The sequence below is a fragment of the Colletes gigas genome, unplaced genomic scaffold (genome assembly GCF_013123115.1).
Source record: "Colletes gigas isolate AHSC1104 unplaced genomic scaffold, ASM1312311v1 Colletes_gigas_Sc00014, whole genome shotgun sequence".
Lineage (NCBI taxonomy): Eukaryota > Metazoa > Arthropoda > Insecta > Hymenoptera > Colletidae > Colletes > Colletes gigas.
In genome coordinates, this window is record NW_025106643.1 from 3,267,547 (window position 1) to 3,280,944 (window position 13,398).

The 13,398-nt window shown below is 39.9% G+C and overlaps 1 protein-coding gene across 5 annotated transcripts in view; it reads left to right on the forward strand.

Moving 5' to 3' along the window:
* Positions 1–13,398, forward strand: part of LOC122399634 (CUGBP Elav-like family member 2) — a 502,219-nt gene that overhangs the window by 405,157 nt on the left and 83,664 nt on the right. The window lies entirely within an intron of this gene.

The following is a 13,398-nucleotide window of genomic DNA, read 5'->3' on the forward strand; positions in this document are numbered from 1 at the left end:
ATAAGAGACTCAGGATTATTATTATTATTAATTTATGTATAATGCAAAGGAAAAGCTTTGGTGAATCAATTCTACTAAACTGAAACCTTTCATTACTAACCTTTGCTTTAATCACGTACCACATATTCGATAAAAATGGACAAACACAATAAATTCATACCGCCATTATAGATACGACAGCAATACACAGTATTTGACTTTGGAATACTATTTTATTGAACATGCAAAGATACAGAAATGAAGTGTGTTTGTACTTTCCAGTATCGTCGTTCGAAGCTACAATTTACCTAAAGTGCAGGCAATTTACTTGAAAAGTTGTTACTTGGCTGCAGAAAAATTGTTCACTCATTCGTCGTTTTTCCATACATTTTCGTGTTCGTTTAATTCATTATTTTTTTGTTTTAAACGTTGTTTCGTATCAACAAAGGAACGTGGACGATGGAGTTGATTTAGCTCGTACTAACAAGCTAAATTGCGCGGAGTTTTGTTCGACTTTGATGCGATTTAAAATTAAATTCTGCGCACATTCGTCCAACGATATCGGTATAAAATTGTCTCAGACGTTACAGCGAGACCAAACCCCCCCGGGTTGTCTCGTTCGCGTCGTACCCCCCGTTCCACCTAAGCGTTTCGCTGTCTGCGTCGCGACAACGGCGGAGAATGCAGTTCAAAGCGTGTTCATTAAGTGCTAATTAATTGGCTGAATTGAGGGATTCCCGTGATTGTGTAGTCAAAGAAGACGTAATCGAGTCGCGGAGCAACGACTGAGTGACGGCGCGGAAGTCGCGACAGGGATTGTAAGGAAAGGGCAGAAAAGGAGAATCCCCCAAGACGCCAGGCACTGTGCAGAGATAACTTGTTGACTAGGCGGGACTGATTAGCTCTAGCGTAATAACCGACTTCTACAATCTCCAACGGACGAAATATATCGAGACAAAGTGAAGTAGAACCCATTGAGGTAGACGTAAGCTCAGAATATTAACACATTTGGAGGATTGTATAGCAACCGAAAGGTCGAGCGAGCGCTTGTGAGAGCGCGAGCCCTCTGGTGGCGAGCATTGGAGGCGCCACACGTTCCCAATTCTCCATTCCTCAGGAGCTAATTACAATCGAATGTTTCAAGAAATTTTGCCCATTATTTCCCCTTGTAAGCAAGAACTATTTAAAAAATTTCATATTATATATAAAAGCTATAGAAGCTCCAATAAAGCCACGTTTATAGTGTAAAAGCGTTTACTTATTCAAATCTGAAAAATATCCGAGCATAGAGGTTTCAAAGTACTCGATCGCATTTCTTCGTAAAAAGAAAATTCCTCGAAAAACATGAGAACTTTCCCGAGTGACAAAAGCGACGCGTCGGTGAAAACGAAAAACGAATGCTAATGAAATATTAACGACACCCGTCACGTGCTCGCGAGCCAGCTGGACCTGAACCTGCGCCATTTTTTTTTTTGTTACACCCCTTGTTTTTACCCCCTGGGTGACCAGAAATCATAAAGGGTATAATCGATACGCGTGTGACGGAAGGAAAAAAGTTTTATTATTGATTATTTGCATGGACCAACAAACAATATGAACACATCTTGACAATTTGCCCTAAATACAATATGAAGAGGATTCAACATAAGCTACAAAATTCACTAACGATCCTACGAGAAATAGACTCATGCGAAAAAGTTCTAAACTTATTAAAAGACATTGAAGTATACCAATTGCTCTAAATATGGTCAGTTCCATGGATTAGGTTTGGGTTAGATCTGGGTTAGGTCTGGGTTAGGGTTTCTTTAAAATTATTTTAATAACCGAGCTGAAGTTTGAATCTTTAAATTAATCTTTGACTACCAAAATTCTGTTGAATTTACGAATTTATTGACAGAGTATTTGAGTTATAAACATTGAGAGTGGAGTTTACCCCTCTATAGTGATTAGAAGCCACTCAGCTAATAATTCAGTCATTGTGAAGTAATTTAATTGTTAGGTTTCTAAAAATATTATTAGAGGGGTATATACAGGGTGTTACTGGATGGGTGGTACTATTGGGCAGAGGGTGACTACGTTCGAACAAAAGAGATAACATTTTTCCTTTATGAGAAAAGTGGGTTTGAAAATTATTTCTAGCTCTCACGTAGCATAATCGTGACTATATTGACATGGTATTATAGATAACTATTTCAAAATCATCGCCATCCAAATTAACAGGGTGGTACCGAAAACTGAGCAGAGATTAATTGAGTGTGGTCCATGTGAGTAAATGATAATAAACTAGGTCTGGGTTAGGTCTGGGTTAGGTAACCCAATTGTGGTCACTGATAACCAACAAGGTGCATGTGACCTAAAACGCTCAAAAAAAAAAAATATGACAGAAACAAGATTGTTGGATGACCAACACGAACCAAACAAACACCACTCCGTCACCTCGCAAACATTACTCGTCCAAAACATCCTAGTCCAGATTTCTAATCCTTACTCATCCTGAACCTCGTACCCTTCCTGAGTGACACTATCCCTTGATCATCGTCCCTACCCCTACCCATCTCTACCAACAACTTATAAATGCCTGCAATACCGAAAAACAGACAGAAAGAGTCTAGTCTTCAGTCGACGTAATCATTGTACGAGTTTCATCTCTTCAATAAAGTGTTGGAATCCAACAAGATATTCAATTTATTGTAGCAAGCTCAAGAGGAGTTTGAGATGTGATGGAAATTTTTTTTTTTGTCATTTTCGTGAACTGAAAGAAGAATGGATGTTTTGAAAGGTTCGAGGTGGAACAACCCCTGAAATTAGCGCTCGATATCGGCTCTCTCTTTCGATACTGTCTATATTTAGGGGCGTAGGAAATCACGCGCTGGGAGGTAGGATGATCGATAATTCAAGTTTATCGAGGCTGGAGTTCATTGAGATGACGTAACCCGTTCTTAGCGATCTCGAGAATGGGTGGAACGTGGACGAAGCGTAACAAGCGAGTATGTCGTTACTTGCAACCGAGGAGAGCGAATCCCCGCGATGTCGGCCAAAATAAACAGAATGTCACGGATATAAATAAAGCTTTCACTCTCTTCGTGACTCTCTTCGCTCTTTTTTTCGCCGAATTGACATACCCAGAGTCGTGACGGAGCTCTCTTGATGGACGAGCTTCCTGTCGGAAACTGCCGCTAAAAGCGTACGCCAGCACGCGCGCCACCGCCATTAAGAAATGTAATTGTAGGCAAATGCACAAGAATCTGTCCAATTTCAAAATTGTAATATTGAGAAAACACTATAAACGACTCTAGCAAACGTGGTCAATGTTATTCCCCTTTTTCTTTTTTCATTTGTGCAAAACAGTGGAGCAAAATGTACTTTCATCGAACCTGAGTCAAAATTCACCGTTTAAAGATCAATCAAACGAAACAAATTATATGTAAATTGCTTCGAATAAAAATGCAGTAAAATGATATGGATTGTGTGTTTGGGTACCAATGGTACTGTGCACAGCTGGAAAGATGATTAGTGAGACGAGGCAGGAGGATGAGGGGTACTCTGGACGTTCTATGCTTTGACGTTTCTCTAGTTACCATAATTCGGTCCTTAGTGGAACGCCCTGACGTAGAAGTAGGTCTGAGTTTAATAGATGAGACCGCTGGCGGCCAATAATGAACGACGACGGAAAATGGGTGTTCATAGAAGTGTGACTAATCCATTATGGCCAATCATACCCGCATTTCTACCGCTCGTCGTCTTTCCAGCTGTGCACGGTACATAATCCTTTTAAACCGTGCGTACATCCGTCGAAAATACACGTCAGCGTGGAGGAAGTGCAGCTTATTTGCAATATCCAATTATAGAAAGAAGTAATAATTATTTAATTTGTAATTGAGCGAATAACAGGGACGAATCATGTGTTGCAATTTTAATTTTTGCAATTTGCATAATTTATATACTGGGTGTCCCGTAAGTACTGGTTAGGTCTGGATTAGGTCTGGATTAGGTCTGGGTTAGGTCTGAGTTAGATCTAGATTAGGTCTGGGTTAGGTCTGAGTTAGATCTAGATTAGGTCTTAGTTAGGTCTGAGTTAGATCTAGATTAGGTCTGGGTTAGGTCTGGGTTAGATCTAGATTAGGTCTGAGTTAGGTCTGGGTTAGGTCTAAGTTAGGTCTGGGTTAGGTCTGAGTTAGATCTAGATTAGGTCTGAGTTAGGTCTGGGTTAGGTCTAAGTTAGGTCTAAGTTAGGTCTGAGTTAGATCTAGATTAGGTCTGAGTTAGGTCTAAGTTAGATCTAGATTAGGTCTGGGTTAGGTCTGAGTTAGATCTAGGTTAGGTCTGAGTTAGGTCTGGATTAGATCTGAATTATTTCTGGGTTAGGTCTGGGTTAGGTCTGAGTATATCTGAATTTTAATTCAGTTAGAAATATTTCAAGTAACAAAGTTTCACTTGAATAATTTAAATATTTATTTATGTATTTAAATAACAATATCGTTAGCTTTTCCCAAAGGTTTTTTTTTATTTTAGTAATAATGCTTTAATAGAAGATTTGCCTTGAATTTCTCAACCGTTCGTTCGCTTTTAGATTTTTCGACGTACGGTTGAAATTGTAACGTACACAACACGTATCCGCGAAACGTTTCGACTGTTCGAACAAAGAGAGACACTGCTATAATTTGCAGTCTGCGTCGTCTCCTGAAGTAATCACAATTACGTCATTCTCGTGCAACGTCAAGAATTGCATTACTCACAGTTCGCGGAGATTAAGTATTATGGAAATGTTCCTAATGTAACCTATCTTACAACACGAGACGAAAACGTGGTTAATTAGAGAACGTCGCCGCGGGGAGAAGCAAAACGATATCACGTGAATTTACATGAAATGTAAAATGAAATGTAAAAATGGCAACTTCATAAATATTTATAACAAATCAAAAATACTTAACAAAAATTCCCGCCTGTTTATGAATTTATAGAAAAGTGCATTTGCAACGAGTCGAATTACACGCCATCTTGTGCTATTTTTCGAGAAAATGGCCACGGAAGTAAACTCTAGTTTATCTGCCTGTTAGAGCTCATATTAAAACGTCGGTATTAAACAGAAATATTATGACTCATAGAGGCTCAAAGAATGTTTTTTAATAATAGATTTTATGACTTCACTGTGCTGCCTCGTAACCTCAACCATACAAAAACGTATTATGTGGTGTTAGAAGCTCATTCGTGTTTCTTTATGAGAATATTAAATAATGAAAATTCAGCGTGGAAACGTAATTAACGATACATGATTTTAAGTAACTTAAATATTCTTTTCTTCTTATTGAAAAATTCAGATGCATGTATATTTCCTACTAATTGCTTTAAAAGTATGAAAAATGTGTAAATTCCTTATTTAAATTTTTAAATGGGAGATTGTCTGTCCAAGAAGTTCGAATAAGTCTGTATTTGTTTCTCACGAGCATGCGGTTTCCGTGTAAGGAAATTCATCAAAATCTTCGGAGCTTCGATAAGATAAAGCTTATCTAGCTTACAGCCAGCACAAGTGTGACCGCGACTTTACGTTTCCTGATCCGCAAAGGCAGAAACGTTCTATAATACTGTGTCCGTTCCGATATTATTCCAGTACGTGGATCGATATTCTTATAATTTATTTCACCGAAGACCGAAACCGGTATTTCACGAGCCAACAAGCACGAAATTAGAGTTCTATAAACGACAGGAATTACCATCGAGAAATCGATACGCGTTGGCATGAAAGAGGTCGGGGAAGAAAGTTTTCGAAAATATTCGGTCAATGTCCCTTCGATTACATCCGTTTGATTACATTTTTCGCTACCTTATTTTCATTCCTACGCATCCAGCATTTTTAGATCTATCAGCTGCTTAATGGCAACTCGTAATTTCTATAAATTTGGTGCTTAATATTTTTGATATATGAGTAATGCGTATGCAGTGTCAGATCTTCTGGTTTTCTTCTTTTCAGACTCTCAGTGTGGGTCTGCGTCTTCCAAAAGTTGGGTTGTTGTGACTCTTGACGAATTCGAGCATTTCATCTTCGACTTCTATCATTTTTAGATCACTGTGACTCTCTGAACCTGGTACAATGCCATTATCTCGTCCTGGTCGACGTATCGTGTGATTTTTTAACGAAACATTCCAGAGGATCCTCTAAACGATCTCGATTCGATGAGGGACGATACACGATCGTTCGTTCGAGCCTCGCGACGCGACAATCCAACCCGAACGTAGCCACGTGGTCGCTACCAGACAAGTTTTGCGTCTTGTTTCCGAAATTAGATCCGGTGTCGGAAGATTGAGTTGTGGCCACACGAATCCCTCTTCTCTATATTGGACCAGCCCGCCAGTTTGGACGAATTCAACCAGCAACACCCACATTGACCAGGAAACAGATCCTCGGGATCGGATGAAACGTGTCTCCGAGCGTCCTGTATTTCGGAAACTTGATTTACCGCGAAAGTAGAGTCTCCCTAAACACCTCAGATCATCTGATGATAGAAGAGTTCATAAGAACGATCAATAATACGTTTTTCGTCCGTAATTGCATAGAAACGAGCCCACCTCTCGGTCAGTTAACGAGGGAATATTGTAACTCTCATCATCATACTGTCATGTCGTGGGCCCCCATGGAAATAAGTATTACTCATAGCAATAGAGTTAGTCATAATCGATACACTGAGTAGATGAGGAACTTGTTAACTCCTTTACAGGTAAAAACAAAGACCTTATGTTGGTGTATCTGTTACAGTGAAACACCGAAATCTGGAGAATGTCGACTTTCACCGGTGAATGTCAACATTCGCATAGTCGCTTAGTGTATGTCCGAAATATTTGCTATGTTGCGTCGCGAAACACGTCGTTTCATTTATAATGGCAATTCAGCGTTTGTATTGATGCTACAAGCCATTAGCTAAATGGCTTTAGTGTCAATGCAAACCAAAGTACATAATAACCGCCATAAAGGGCCCGCTCCAGCGGCCTCGCGACCTGGTCCTGACCGTTGGGCCAGGGTATTTCCCAATACCTGGGACGCGCGGTCCACCCTCGCGTCACGAAATGCAAGAAGTACCAGCGCACCAATCCTGAACGAAAAAGGTTCTGATTGGATGCGGCTGACTTCTTGCATTAGGATATAAGGCGCGAAATGTAACATCAAAGAGGGAAGGTTACAAAACGTCTAACATCATACACCGCCGTACGAACGAGAGAGGGTCCACGTCCAACAGAAATACAGTCCACTAGACAACCAACGCCTTGCATATCAACAGACGTGCAAGAAGAGCTCTGGACGTGCAACACATTGTACGAACACTCAACATGCTAAACACCCTTATTTCTGACTTACACCGGTAAATGTTGACATTCACCATGCACTAATGGTGAGTGTTGAACATGTTGGAGATTTATATTTTCTTCTCCGTAATTCAGTCGCTATAAAACGTCACAAGGGTGACGTAACTTTTTCGCCTCTCTTTCTGAAAGGATCTAACCCAGACCTAACCCAGACCTAACCCAGACCTAACCCAGACCTAACCCAGACCTAACCCAGACCTAACCCAGACCTAACCCAGACCTAACCCAGACCTAACCCAGACCTAACCCAGACTTAATTCAGACCTAACCCAGACCTAACCCAGACTTAATTCAGACCTAACCCAGACCTAACCCAGACTTAATTCAGACCTAACCCAGACCTAACCCAGACTTAATTCAGACCTAACCCAGACCTAACCCAGACTTAATTCATCGCTGATAACAGGGGTTAGGTCTGGGTTAGGTTTGGGTTAGGTCTGGGTTAGGTCTGGAATAAGTCTGAATTAAGTCTGGGTTAGGTCTGGGTTAGGTTTGGGTTAGGTCTGGGTTAGGTCTGGGTTAGGTCTGGAATAAGTCTGAATTAAGTCTGGGTTAGGTCTGGGTTAGGTCTGAATTAAGTCTGGGTTAGGTCTGGGTTAGGTCTGAATTAAGTCTGGGTTAGGTCTGGGTTAGGTCTGGGTTAGGTCTGGGTTAGGTCTGGGTTAGGTCTGGAATAAGTCTGAATTAAGTCTGGGTTAGGTCTGGGTTAGGTCTGGGTTAGGTCTGGGTTAGGTCTGGGTTAGAAAAAGATCACGATTTACTGCAGTATCCATTTAGTATAAATTAGGGTATCGGAAAAAAAAATTAAGAAAACGTTGCTCGCGTTATCAAAGCTTGCATAAGACTGACAAAGCTGATTGACTCCGAGCAGAACAAAGGATTTGGCGGGAGAGAGCCAGTCGCTTGTTTTTTGACTCTTCTGTTTTGGACCTCCATCAGAGCATATCTGTGATTGTCGACACACACCGGAGAGGGTCCGAATGTACAACAATGTAATGAAATATTCGATCTTTCACCGACGTATTTGGTATCTGTTGACATTCACCGGTGAAAGTTGACATTCTCCAATTTCGGTCATTCACGGTAACATATCTAAACCAAAGATTACAAAAGTGTACTTCTCCTGGCCCTCCAGGCTCATTTTCACGCCTAACTTTGTAACAAGTGCATCAGTGTTCAGTTTTCCAATAATTAGACTCAATTAGAGTATATCCTGATATCTTTCCCAATCAAAATCACCCTAATTTGGACGATACTGCAGCTAACGACATAACAGTACATTTCCAATCGTATCGCTGCGACTTTTCTCGAACCTTCGTTTCCCACAGTTTCAAAGATATTAAAGCAGTTATCGAGCCATTCTATAAATATAGGAAGATAATCCTCGTTAGACCGCTCGACAATTTTCTCCGTCTCCATTCGGAAGAAACTTCTAAATCGTTCCAATTTCTGGGACCGCTTCGCGTAATCATATTCGAGTTTCTAAACCTAAAACAGCACGCACGTCCCCTACCACCGCGTTTCTGTCGTTAACGAGACTTTATTCCAGTTCCCATCTGCTTGAATATGCATCGAGTAAGTACGGATTGTGGAAAAGTGGATCATAAGGATCAGCGGGTAAATAGAACTAACTTTCGCAAGCTCGACGTTATTCCAAATTGTTCCTATGAAGAAATCAGCGTTACCATCGACCGAAAGTTTACCTGCCGGAATATAGGACTTGGAAATTAGGTTTATCCGCATTACCTATTCGTATACATTACAGGGGGGGAACGATTTAAAATTTTCGTTTTAAACGAAACGACGACCCTCTCCGTTTTACGTTCGATCGAAAATCGTATTTCGATTTCTTTGGAAATTATTAAATATAAATTGTAAAATTAAAAATACTATTTTCCATTTGAACTATAAATTATAAAGGATCGATAATAAGGCAGAGACTGGTCGAATTCGCATAATTGGGCCAACCGATTAAAGTCGATGCTTGTATCGAGCACCCCGATGCGTTACAGATCAACAATTCGTGTCTCCGCATATATTACCGGATCACGTTCGCCAAAAAATATTTTCGTGACACCGTGTGTGTGTACGCGATCGAATACGGTACCAAAACGATATTATATTACCGGTTATAATTATTGTATTTGCATAAAACGCATTTCAATAGAGATGCCTGATATGCAAATTGCCCGAGAACACCTTGATTATCGTATCCTGTTAGCTTTTAACCGCAATAATATTGTTGACTAACCGGGCGACAAATAAAACGATGACTTCGTTAAAAGGAAACGCGGACCTTGAAACGCGAAATAAAACTCGATCCACGGTTTCTTAATTAATTAATAGCTATCGTTTATGCATAGATAAAAATATAGAGCAAAAAAAGAAGCTTGTTCTTTGTCGCTAATTCGAATTTTCCTTTTCTTTTTGCTTCAGACGAGTCAGAAAATCGTAATTAATTTCCCAAACAATATTTGTCATTAACAAAACGGTATCTTCTTAAAGTATGCTTTTAAATCCTCGGAATAGAGATTTTTTAATTGTTCTAAAAGAGCCCTAAATTGGTAGGATATTCTGAAAGTGTTTTGCAACTAATTATTCGAGCACTTTGGACTCGATCAAACTAAATTCAATTTTCTTAGGGAATGTCAGCGAATAAATGGCTACATGTGTGCAACGGAAGTGTGTAACATACGTTTCCGATTTGCATGGCATCTGTAGGTAGCATTAACAGTAGCGTGGCCGCGCATTTCTACGATATCTGGCGATCACGGCTCCGCGGATTTTATTCGAATGCGTTTGGCATTCGTTCGAGACGGAATACCAAGAAACTGTGCTGTTAGGCACTTATACAGGATGGAATACGAGAGCTGGCTACCGATTGATCTCGACAAACGTCCACGCGATAGCTTCGTAATAACGATTCCGTAAACACTGTCATCCTTATTTACAAAAACTTGATAAAAATAATTTTATCGGAAAATATAGTTGCAAGAAGAAGTGTCTATTATAATCTAGAGTCGATCTATACTTTACTATGAATATTCTGTGGCGTTGCTTCCTGTGCTCGCCACTAGAGGGCTCCGCGCTCTCACAAGCGCTCGAGTTATACCTCGGTTGCTATATTTTCGTTAATAATTCAAAACCGAAGCCCCGTTCGACATTTTTGCAGAGGAAATTGTTGTTCAGAATCGTCTCAACTACCCCCCATTTCCGGTTTTTGCACTATTTACGGGACACGCTGGATATATTCCTCGATTAACTTCTCAATATAGGGAACTATGATCCTATCACTATTTCAATAAAAACACCTAGACTCATCCTAAACTAACAACCCCCACCACCATGATGATGCATGATGCATGATGCATGAAGACGAGGTTTTTGAAACACAAGAAATACCGCAATCTTACACTAACATAAATATACCCAGACACTGACACTGACACTCATTCTAAATGCAGGTTATAGCGACCAATCATGAAAAATAACAAAAAAAAAACAAAAAAAACTTCCCAATATTCCAGTCATCCAAGCTAAGACCTTCTAGAAAGCCTTTTACTGATTGAGTTCTTTCCTTTTTACGCCTCTTACGATTCTCACAAGTTCCCACACCACAGCGACCGCAGCGCCACAATTCGTCTTTTACATAATCTATTCTCCATATCACTAATAAGCTCCACAGTAATGGAAATAAGATATAAATGGCGCGAGTTTTAAGAACCTGAAAACAGTTATCCGGGTGGCAGCGCCACAATTCGTCTTTTACATAACCTATTCTCCATATCACTAATAAACTACGGTAATGGAAATAAGATACAAAAGGCGCGAGTTTTAAAAACCTGAAAACAGTTATCCGGGTGGCAGCGCCACAATTCGTCTTTTACATAACCTATTCTCCATATCACTAATAAACTACGGTAATGGAAATAAGATACAAAAGGCGCGAGTTTTAAAAACCTGAAAACAGTTATCCGGGTGTCGTTTAAACGGTGACAATAATGAATTATCGACCCAGATATAACCCAGACCCACTTTCATGATACTTGGCGCGTATTATATAGATTCGTAGAGAGAATGTATACAAGAGAAATCGCGAGATGAGCGTGTGTCAAACGTTCTTCTTTCGCTGTTACGGTTTTCCTGGACGTTTTGTTCCAGTACGTTGGAAGCGGTCGCATTCAGAAAACGAGACGCGTCATCGTGGTCTTTACAAGTGGCTTTGGCGTTGGAGAAGCAGATGTATCCACGGGCATTGCAACTACGGGGGGCCAGAGATTGGAACGCCGCCAAATATTTATACACAAACGCGGTACGATAGTACGTACTCTGTTGCTCCGTCGCGCACCTGCATTATATTATAGTCGGTATTTAACGCCACCCGGATAATAAAATCATCGCTCGCCGGACCACTAAATATTTCCAACCGCCGTCCGTTGTCGGCTTGTCGGCGAAAAACCGTCCTCCTCCGCTCTTCGTAAACTCCGCGCCCCGTAACAGAAGCAACGCGTTGCCAAACTCTATTATGTCGAAGCCGAAACGAGATTCGAGAAAATTTGTGGATCCTGAATTCTTGATTCGCTCGTCATCCGCCTCGATCATCGCACGACGGAGGCGTTGGATCGTTTTTAAATTCAAGCTCGATTCTCGTCTTCTTACTAACTCAAAAACGAACTCTAAGGTTGTGTCGAGAATAGATATATTTTCGATGTCTAGCATTGCGATTTTTCTCTGCTCGACGTCGACCCAGGTCGGGTCATAAACCCCATAGGTCTGCCGATCATTTGGCGACGCCTATAAAGCCGGACTTTTTCTCCGTTTGGAGTTAGTTGTGCGACAACCCTGACCGCGGGGAAAGTCTTTTACTTAGTTTTTCGCCTCCGTGTCTTGTAATATCCATTATTATACTTTTCAATAAACCATTTTTTCTTCTGCAATGTAAACGGTTGAGTTCAATCTTTCATAACGATAGATCCTCAACAGGTTGGTAGTCATTTTTCGTTTTTTCGTTCGGGCTTCTGTCGAGGGGAATAGAAATTGTTCAGTTTTTACGAATCACGTCTGGAGTTCGTTTTAAGAATCGATACAGATCGATGCGAATACTTTTTCTCGCGAATTTATGTACTATTGATGCAACGAACAGAAATTTCTGTAATTCTTGGTAGCGATGAGATTAAAGTCTGGAGTGGGATTTTTTCTTTCCACAACGACTCGTCAATTGTTTACGAAATGTGTATATTTTTGTATATTTGTAACGTGTGAATGACCAAGGCTGAGATTTCGTAAGTTCGTTCTTTCTTGCGATATCCGCTTTCGTCTCGATCGATCATTGCGTGTTAGAGGTAACCCTCCTTATAACACGGTAGATAGGTTCCTAGAAAATGTTGTGTGAAACCGTGTTATATGAGACCCAGAACCAGTATAAAAAGGGGAGTTCCGAAAACTTATTAAAAACAAATATTTTTTTTTAATTCTACGTAAGCATATTATTTTAATTTAAAGCAACCTTAATTTAGTAAATTATGATTTGTTTATACAGGGTGTTAACACAGAGTGTAGAAGCCAAAATAAGACGAAAATCAAGAATATCGATTTCTTGACTGAGGCTTCGTTAAAAAATTATTACAAAATTAAATTAAAAAATTTCAAATCGTTCTGGAAAAATTATTTTCGGTTCTGAGGGTCAATTACAATTAATTTTGGTGAATAGACAGACCCTCAAAATCCTACGCAGTGTCGAGAAAAAAATTTGGGTAATTGCTATAATTTTTCGAAAAAAAAAAATTTTCAAATCGTTCTAAAAAAATTATTTTTGGTTGCAGAGGACGATTACAATCATTTTTGGTCATTACACATACCCCCGAAATCCTTCGCAATTTTGAGAAAAAAATTCCTGACCGAAAATCTAATGTGAGGCCAGCAATGCACCCTCGAAATTTCATGCGAATCTTTGAAATGTCATAACTTCTGAACGGATTGGGGGATTGTAATGTTTCAAACGGCAAACAACTCGTATTTTGGTGAAGAATATATAGAAATTCTAAAAATATTCGAAAAGTTGTT